The sequence below is a fragment of the Palaemon carinicauda genome, chromosome 27, assembly GCF_036898095.1.
Source record: "Palaemon carinicauda isolate YSFRI2023 chromosome 27, ASM3689809v2, whole genome shotgun sequence".
Lineage (NCBI taxonomy): Eukaryota > Metazoa > Arthropoda > Malacostraca > Decapoda > Palaemonidae > Palaemon > Palaemon carinicauda.
In genome coordinates, this window is record NC_090751.1 from 80,590,850 (window position 1) to 80,600,499 (window position 9,650).

The window sequence follows — 9,650 nt, forward strand, 5'->3', positions numbered from 1 at the left end:
AAACATAACCTCCTTCCAACTTCGATGTGTATGATATCCACAATTACGTAAGTCAACGTGAAAAATAATTAATGATTCGCAAATAAACTAAAATTATAAATAAAACTATAGAAATATCACGTTAAGACGTCATGAGAATTTCGAACTAACCGATCGTAGATTGACGGCCTTTTCACCGAAGAAAAATTCTATTAACTAATCGCATAATAAATTCATAAATTACATCCAGATGAATCATATTATATAAATGAATCATGAAAAATATAGAAAATTAATAAAATATAGTAAAAATAAGCGTGGAGGAAGAAAATAAGATACGGGGAAAATCGGGATACCGTCGGCGAAGAGACCATTTTGGTAACGGCCTTTTCGCCGACGACAACTGTAAAAATAATTCAAATTTCGAATTCATAAACTGAATGCAGATGAAACATATTATAAAGATGAATATCAAAATATAGAGAAAATTAAGAAATTATAATAAAAGTTGGTACAATTAAGCGGGGAAGAAGAAAATGAGATATGGGGAAAATTGAGAGATTGTCGGTGAAGAGACCATTTATGTTACCGCCTTTTCGCCAGTGATAATTCCATTAACTTTCGATTTTGTTTATTTTATGAATTAAATTCAGTTGATTCAGATTCTTTGGATGAATCACATTCTATAGATGATTCAGATAATATGGATGAATCATGAATTATATGGAAAATTAAGAAAATATGGTACAAGTCAGTGTGGAGAAATACAAAGCTATATGGGGGAAATTATCGGAGAGAGAGAGAGAGAGAGAGAGAGAGAGAGAGAGAGAGAGAGAGAGAGAGAGAGAGAGAATACTTCCTTTTCACTATACTGTAGATATAATACATTAAACTAAATTACCGAGGTTCGGTCCCCGGGATAGGCCGAATCATTATGAAATTATTAGTAACTTTAGAGGCAGCTTATTTCTCGACCTTTTGCTCGACCTTGACATTGACCTTTGACCTTAATATGTATTAATTGGCGTGGATTTTCATACTCAAATATGAACCAAGTTTGAAATCTCTGTGACAACTATTTTCAAACTTATGACTGATTACGTGAATTGGACATTTTGCTTGGCCGTGACCTTGACCTTTAACCTTGACCTTCCAAAATTAAATCATTTCTAGATTTTTACATAACTGTTAATCCCTGCAAGTTTCATTACTCTACGATTGAAATTCGGGCCAAGAAGCTGTTCACACACACACACACACACACAAACAACCACAAACAGGGGGGTTAAACACAACCTCCTTCCAATTTCGTTGGCGGAGGTAATAAAAAAAAAACTAACACGATATTCAATTAGATAATTAGCTAACACAAAGAATATATATAAGAAATACCTTCATTCCCACACCCACATGCAACAAAGAGACATCATTTTCCACCAAAAATTTCCAACAGAAAAATATTGAATTAAATAATGTGATATCATGAATATTAAATTGTCTAAATCCTTAAATCCAGGCATTGGATATCCCTAAGTATACCACAAGTCTTTTGATAGTTTATTGATTAATTTACCAGCACAGGATACCATCTAAATACAAATGATTATATTAAAACTTTAGTTTTCATATTACTTACTATTGTCAATATTTTGAAGTCTCTCTACCTAACGCCTTCTGATGCTGCTACGTACGACGAAGCTCAATGTCTGAAAGAACAAATCAATATATTAAAAGGGCCAAGAACCGAATTTTTGAATACTTGAATTATAAGCATACATTGTTAATACAAATCCGTAATTCTAATCGCAAATTTTCCATAAAAATATACCGTTTTCAGCCGCATTTCAGTACGGGTTAGTGACCGTAATATCACTCCTTTAAATCAATTATTTACATAAGGTAAGGCGATCTACACACACACACATTTAAATCAATACATCAGTTTTTAAAACGGTAAAAATCTTGGAATAAATGTTGCCGGGCATTTACCGGTTTTTAATGCAAGATGTTAAGTGTAACTAACAACGTTATGTTATGAAAAATAGCTTTTGCTGTGTGTGAGGGGGGAAACGACTTCAAGTAACAATGATGTTCACTTAGGCCCTTCCCCGCCCCCTTTTGAAGTTATGGTTTTGAACCTCTCTCTCTCTCTCTCTCTCTCTCTCTCTCTCTCTCTCTCTCTCTCTCTCTCTCTCTCTCTCTCTCTCTCTCTCTCTCCTGGGATTCGCCTTGACAACAGGGTACACTTATTGACCTCATTTAGGTTAAACGAGGAACATTGAATGTATTCACGACAAAACATTCGATTCTCCAACTACAGCAAGGTCAATAATATCAAGGAAGACGAGACAGAGTAACAAGAACGAGAAAGTTCAATCAGCGTAGTTACGCAACAGCCTGGTTCAACAATCCTATGGGATATGGTTAACACAAGAAAGAATTGCGTATTCATGACAAACGCTTGCCTCGGTCGAAACCATTTGAATTTTGAACAAGGCTTTTATCTAATAGGATCAAGAGTGATGAAGAAAATTCACTCAAGAAGCCAAAACTATTCTTCACCTTGGAGTGCTGGCCAGCAAAATTACAATTTTCTAATGCTGAGCCTACTTTAGAGAAATGATCTGGATAAGTCAGTCCTTGTAATAAAGGCAACGATGAAGAGGATATCATACTACAAAACATTCATTTTCATGACCAGAATTAAATCAGTCAATGAAACAAGACATAAGCGTAGGTACGTTGCAAAATCCGAGAAGGAATCTAGTAGCATACATAAGTAGACAATGCATAGGAATGAATTTAAAAAGTCCAAATTGACCACAACAGGTTAAAGCCAAAACAGAGGACATCCCAACTAATTTCAAGGTAGAATTAAAGGATACAAATAAATATTAAGATTATTATTAATTTAGTTATGTACAGGTAAATTAAGCTTAATTCTAATAATAAATATAAGCTTAGAAGCTTTGCAGCTATCTATTATTAGATAGAGTGGCCACAAACTTATTTTGCGGAGTGAGCACCAAAGATAGCACGGGGGTGTACTGTAGGCAGTTATAGTTCTCCTGAAAATAAAGGACCCCAACCAGACTCACCTGAAGAAGAGAGACCCCGGTTTACTTCACCTAAATATAAGCGACCCCAGCTTATTGACGTCGCCAATCTTCAGGTGATACATTTTGGCTTATACTACAGCAGTGTTTCTTAAACATTTTTGTGCAGCGGACCCCTTTTATTAAAATTATTCATGTAGCGGACCCTTTATTATTATAATTTTCCTCTTGAGTTTGAAAGTGTTTTTAGGTCATAATATACTGTAATTACAACTGAATTGTTTATTAATGGCTTATCTTCAACATAAATGTTTATATTTTGCTTAACATAATTTCCACAACATTGATAATTTTGCATACAAATTTTCGTGAACTTAACTGCAACGCTTCCTCCTGATATCTCACAACTATACTGAATGCGATGAATGATACTGTTTTTGCTGCCTCACTACTGTTGGAATGTATGGCTCCAGTCTGCTGAGTTTCAGTCGCATGTCGGGTTCGACATTAATTCGGTTGCGCTTCTTCGTTTTAAGATCAACCAGTGTAGAAAATCCAATTTCACAGTTGTACGTTGTTGGGAACGGCATCAAGTGTTTCAAAGCCATTTCTGCAAGTCCAGGGTACTCTGGCTGGACTTGAGCCCAAAAATTGGCCAAACCTCTTTCCCTGAATAGGGTCTTCAGTGTCCCACTTGTTGCAATCTCGACAAGATTATCAGCCTCTTTTGATGACAGGTTGACACTGACCTTTTCTATATCTACTTTATCTGTAACAAATGGATTTCTAATCCACTCAAAGCTTGGGTCTGGTTCTTCAAAATATTTTCCTAACTCTGAGTGAAGGCCTTGCAGATGGGCTTTGAAAGCTTGTGTTGTGTCACCATCTAGCTCTTCCACCGGGCATCAGTCAGTACAATGTTGCCAAATCATAAACACCACTGCCTTCTATAAAGTTGTTTTTTTGTGTGTGTCTTTTTCGGAATTTCGTTGAGGATTTCACCCCAAGGGAGGAAGGCGGCATTACTTAAATTACTTCCATCCCAATGTGACTTAGCCACTGTAAAAAGCCATCAGGATTTGGTGCTACAAAAATAGGAATTTAGGACGTTTTGGCCGAAAATTTGACTGAAATCGATATCAAAAATTATCCTGCGGACCCCTTGGGGTCGCGGACCACACTTTAAGAAACACTGTACTACAGTATAGAAAAAAGGGAATATATATATATATATATATATATATATATATATATATATATCTATATATATATATATATATATATATATATATCTATATATATACATATATATCTATATATACATATATATCTATATATATACATATATCTATATATACATATATATCTATATATACATATATATCTATATATATACATATATCTATATATATACATATATCTATATATATACATATATCTATATATATACATATATATCTATATATATATATATATATCTATATATATACATATATATCTATATATATATATATATATATATATATATATATATATGTATATATATAATATATATATAGATATATATATAGATATAGATATATATATAGATATATATACATATATATAGATATACATATATATAGATATAGATATATATATATATCTATATATATATATATATATATATATATATATATATATATATATATATATAGATATATATATATAGATAGATATATATATCTATGTATATATATATATCTATATATAGATATATATATTTATGTTTATATATATATTATATTTATATATATATATATATATATCTATATATATATATATATCTATATATACATATCTATATATATATATATATATATATATATATATATATATATATATATATATATATATATCTATATATGCATATATATATATACATATATATATATATATATATATATATATATATATATATATATATATATATATGTATATATATATATATATAGATATATATATGTATGTATATATATATATCTATATATATATATATATATATATATATATATACATATATATATATATATATATATATATATATACCGTATATAGATAGATATACATTAAAAACTACTTTATTAAATATTTGTTAAAAAGAACATATTTATGCAAGCAATCCATATTTAATATAAAGAATAGTCTTGCAATTTCAGTACAAAAATAATCGAACCTACCATTAAAATTCCCTTCAAACCACAAAATGCTGTAAATATGACTTTAAAAATTCTTTCTTGCATCCACGCATTGTTTTAATCCTTGATTTATGCTTGTCCCAATAACTTTCGATGGCCTGTGTGTGTAATCCTGTTTCTGTATCAGTAAAGTTACGGTCTGTTGCTCAATTCTTAGATTTGATTGAATAATTTAATAAGCTTTCCATTCATCGCTGTATATTACTGAACCAGACAAAACAACTTCTTGCTATGATTGGAGGTAGAGTTGCAGCATCACGTGTTTTAACTATCTCCATATTATTATTATTATTATTATTATTATTATTATTATTATTATTATTATTATTATTATTATTACTATCCAAGCTACAACCCTAGTTGGAAAAGCAAGATGCTATAAGCCCAGGGGCTCCAACAGGGAAAACTAGCCCAGTGAGGAAAGGAAATAAGGAAATAAATAAATGAAGAGAACTAATTAACAATAAATCATTCTATAAAAAGTAACAACGTCAAAACAGACATGTCATATATAAACTATTAACAACACCAAAAACAAATATGTCAAATATATCCAACACCTGGATTAATGCTATTGTCGATCATTCCAAATACCCATATTAACCGATTTGGTGCACGTCCTCTGTAATATTTGCTTTCGCGTGCAAAGCAAGACTTGTCATTTTGCTCAATTATGCCATTACCACCAAGTCTAACGGGGTTTGCCTCGAAATACTTCATGCAGATTTCTCTAAAAAAAAACTGTAAATAACAATGATGGTTTTTTTTTCTGAAATGTTTCGAATATCAGTCACTGTAGTCTCACTCTTGCTGTTACACCAGTAATAGATAGCCTGAATCCACTTATGTAGTGGAAGTTTAGATTTAGCAAAAAATGAATCCTTATGAATAGAAACTTTGCTTTTGAATTTAGAAGACTCTTTAAATTAGCATTTCCACGTATAATTATCTTGTATAGAAGACAGTTAAGTCCAGTTCATTGAATTTCGCCACTGAATTCACTTGATTTCTCTCCTCTAAAGATTATTTCTCTTTAACCAGTTGATACCAGGAAGAGATTCATGTGTTGAAAGTGGCTGCACAACTTATTCATAAACTGCACGGTCCATGAGGAATTCCTTATCGCTTGGTTTTATGTTGTGGAGTAAAAACATTTTGTCTCTCAGTCATTAAAGAGAAATAAGATTTTTCCTAGATACCGTCAAATTAAAAAAAAACATGTATTTGCTAACATATAAATTAGTTTGTTAACACTTTTATTGGTTAGTCTTACTCATGTCGTTACACTAATAATAATCATTAGCTTATTACTTTTACTTACTTTTTACTTTTAGGGGTTTATTTCTCGCCCTCCATCAAACACTAAAGGTCTGTTCAGGCGGGCCTTGGTGTGTGAAAAAATAATTCCTTTCCAGTTAATATTTTGCTCTGTATCGTTATCAGTTATTTCGCTAGCATTTGTATTCAGGCTTAATATTTTTCAGGTCACTATTATAACACTTTCTAAAAAGATAAGTCTTCAGGTTTTTCTTGAAGGCTGCCACATTTGCGCTATTCTTGACATCGAGTGGAAGGTCGTTAAAGAGTCTCGGTGCAGCATAACTGAACGTTCTTCCTCCTATTGCATGATTCACACTAATTTCGAATAGTCTATGTGGGTCATCGGCATGTCTAACTCTTACAGCGGCGCTGGTAGCTTCAGGATAGGGGACCAAGCAATCACGAAGATATTTAGGCTTATCACTTGTAAGTGCTTTGTGAGTCAACAAGCAAATTTTAAATTCAATTCTAGCCTTAACAGGTAACCAATGTAGATCGATCAATGCAGGAGTTATTCTCTCCCGAAATTTAAGGCCTTTTATCAGTCTAGCCGCCCGGTTTTGCACATTTTGAAGCTTTCTTAGTAGTGTATTGGGCAATTCGTAGTACAGAGAATTGCAATAATCAAGCCTTGATATTACATGACTCATCACTAAAATTTTTGTACTGCCCTCTGTTAAATATTTTCTAATAAATGCTATGTTTCTCAGGTGATAGTTACACACTTTCACTGTGTTCACAATTTGGTCCTTCATTGACAAATTACAGTCTATCAGTACACCCAAATTTTTCACAACAGGCACAATCCCATTATTAAATTTAAATTCCTCACCTGAAGAAAAACGACCCTAATTTTTTTTTCACCTGCAGATAAGCGACCCCAGCGTGTGTTGGGGTCCCCAATCTTCAGGTGATCCGCATGTAGTGCCCACTTATTCCAATAAAATACTAATTTGCAGGAAGTACTTAATAAATACCAATTATCTTAAATCCAATCTCAAATTTTCCATCTAACCACAGAATTCTCCAATCATCTTTACAAAAAAGTTAAGAAAAAAAAATAACTATCTTTTCCCGCCTTCGTCTGTGCACTCTCATGTCACGAATCTTACCAACTAGGCATTACTGCAGCCGAGTGGTTTGGAAAGTCTTGACCCATATACCAATACCCTTGGCAATAAGGAAGAGTTGGCAGTTCCTTATGTTCTTGAAACCTATACGCTCATCCCCTACACATCTACTGTCCAAATCCACTGAATTACATCCTAAGACGTAAAGCTGTTCAGTTTCATTGTATGGTTAAACTATGGATTAGAATCTCTTGCCGAATTGTAATAATACATTAGCAAATCTATCCTACATGAAGCAATAGACCTGTTGCAATAAAAACCAAGAGATAGATATAATGTAAATCCATTGGACATACACCTAACTGTTAACATTTATATTTATCCAATGAATATTCGATTATAGTTAAAAGATTGTCTATAGTGTCACATCTTTAACACATGGTTTTAACTCAGTCCACTGAACACAAATGCTGATGTATTGGCTACCCCATGCAGCAGAAGCCTCAACATATTCAACCTATCGTGCCATAATACCCAAACGAAGTTACTCTACTAACAACAAACGTTCCTATATTATTATTATTATTATTATCATTATTATTATTATTATTATTAGTAGTAGTAGTAGTAGTAGTAGTAGCTACAACCCTAGTTCGAAAAGCAGGATGCTATAAGCCCTAGGGCTCCAACAGGAAAAATAGCACATTGAGGAAAGGAAACAAGGGAAATACAAGATAAGTAACTAACAAGCAATATAAAATATTTTAAGAACGGCAACAACACCAAAATAAATATTTCCTACATAAACTAAAAAGACTTTAACAAAAGAAGAGGAGGAGAAATTAGATAGAATAGTGTGCCAGTGCTAGTGTGTACCCTCAAGCAAGAGATCTCTACCCCAAGCTAGTGAAAGACCATGGTACAGAGCCTATGGCACTATCCAACAACAATCCTGTCACACAACTTAAGACGTCTCTACAGTAACGAAAACTTCTGTGTAATTTACACACATTCAAATGCTTAATTATAATCAACAAATGTTCATAAAAAAAATCAAATCTGATATATATCTAATGGTAGGTCAATCCTCTTCAGTCTAAAAAAAAAAAATAGAAGATATATGATCAGTGCACAGCTAGACTAAATGGCACACAAGATCTTGAAAGAAAATATAACCAAGACAAACTTTATACAAATTAATATCAAAGATATCCAGGTTTGGTGAAGAGAACCATGTACACAGTTATTATAATATAGCAATTTAATTCGGATTAAATACCAAAGACATTACATAAATGTACAAATTTTTCAAAATAGACACCAGAACTACAATAGCCCTAACACTACCTGTTAAAAAAACCGTAATTTTAATCGAAAATCCTCCGTAAAAAGATATGCTGTTCTCAGCCGTAATTCAGGTGACTGTAATTTATACCCTACTTTGTTATTATCTTTTAAGGTTGGTGAGCCTAATATCACTCCTATATGTCAATATATTTATCTTCAAGACGGCAAATGCCTGCCAACATTTATTCCAGGATTTTTACCACCTTTAATGAAGTTAAATGTATCCTGTTACTCTTACCTCAAAGTCCTCCAATGATGCAGTTAGAAGCTCTTGGTCCGTGACACCCAGATTAGAACACCACCTGTAAAATTCAAATTCAATCAGCTACATACAAAATTAAAAGTCACTAAAAATTGCTTCATTTTTTGGCACATTCACACATTTGCAATGAACTAGAAAATACAGCATTATTGTTTGATCTTTCTTGGAGAATCCCTAACAGAATTCCTCCTATCCTATTTACATCGTATCCTATGTATATCGTATCCTATACAAAACCCATTTGGAGTCTCCTGCTCATGTATACCATAGACTACAGCATGTACATCGTAGATTAAGTTAAGTTTATAGGAGTAATGTATATAAGAAATATAGATTTTACCTTTCTACTTATTACTCATGTTCATGACGTCAACATCTA

The 9,650-nt window shown here is 32.3% G+C and overlaps 1 long non-coding RNA gene across 1 annotated transcript in view; it reads right to left on the minus strand.

The window, feature by feature from the left end:
- LOC137621222 (uncharacterized) overlaps positions 1–9,315 on the minus strand; it is a 20,734-nt gene extending 11,419 nt beyond the window's left edge. Inside the window, exons 1-2 of the long non-coding RNA XR_011040180.1 lie at positions 9,248–9,315; positions 1,616–1,685 (exon numbers count right to left, since the gene is read on the minus strand). This is a non-coding gene — a long non-coding RNA (uncharacterized lncRNA). The remainder of the gene's footprint in view (positions 1–1,615; positions 1,686–9,247) is intronic.
- Positions 9,316–9,650: the final 335 nt, after the last annotated feature.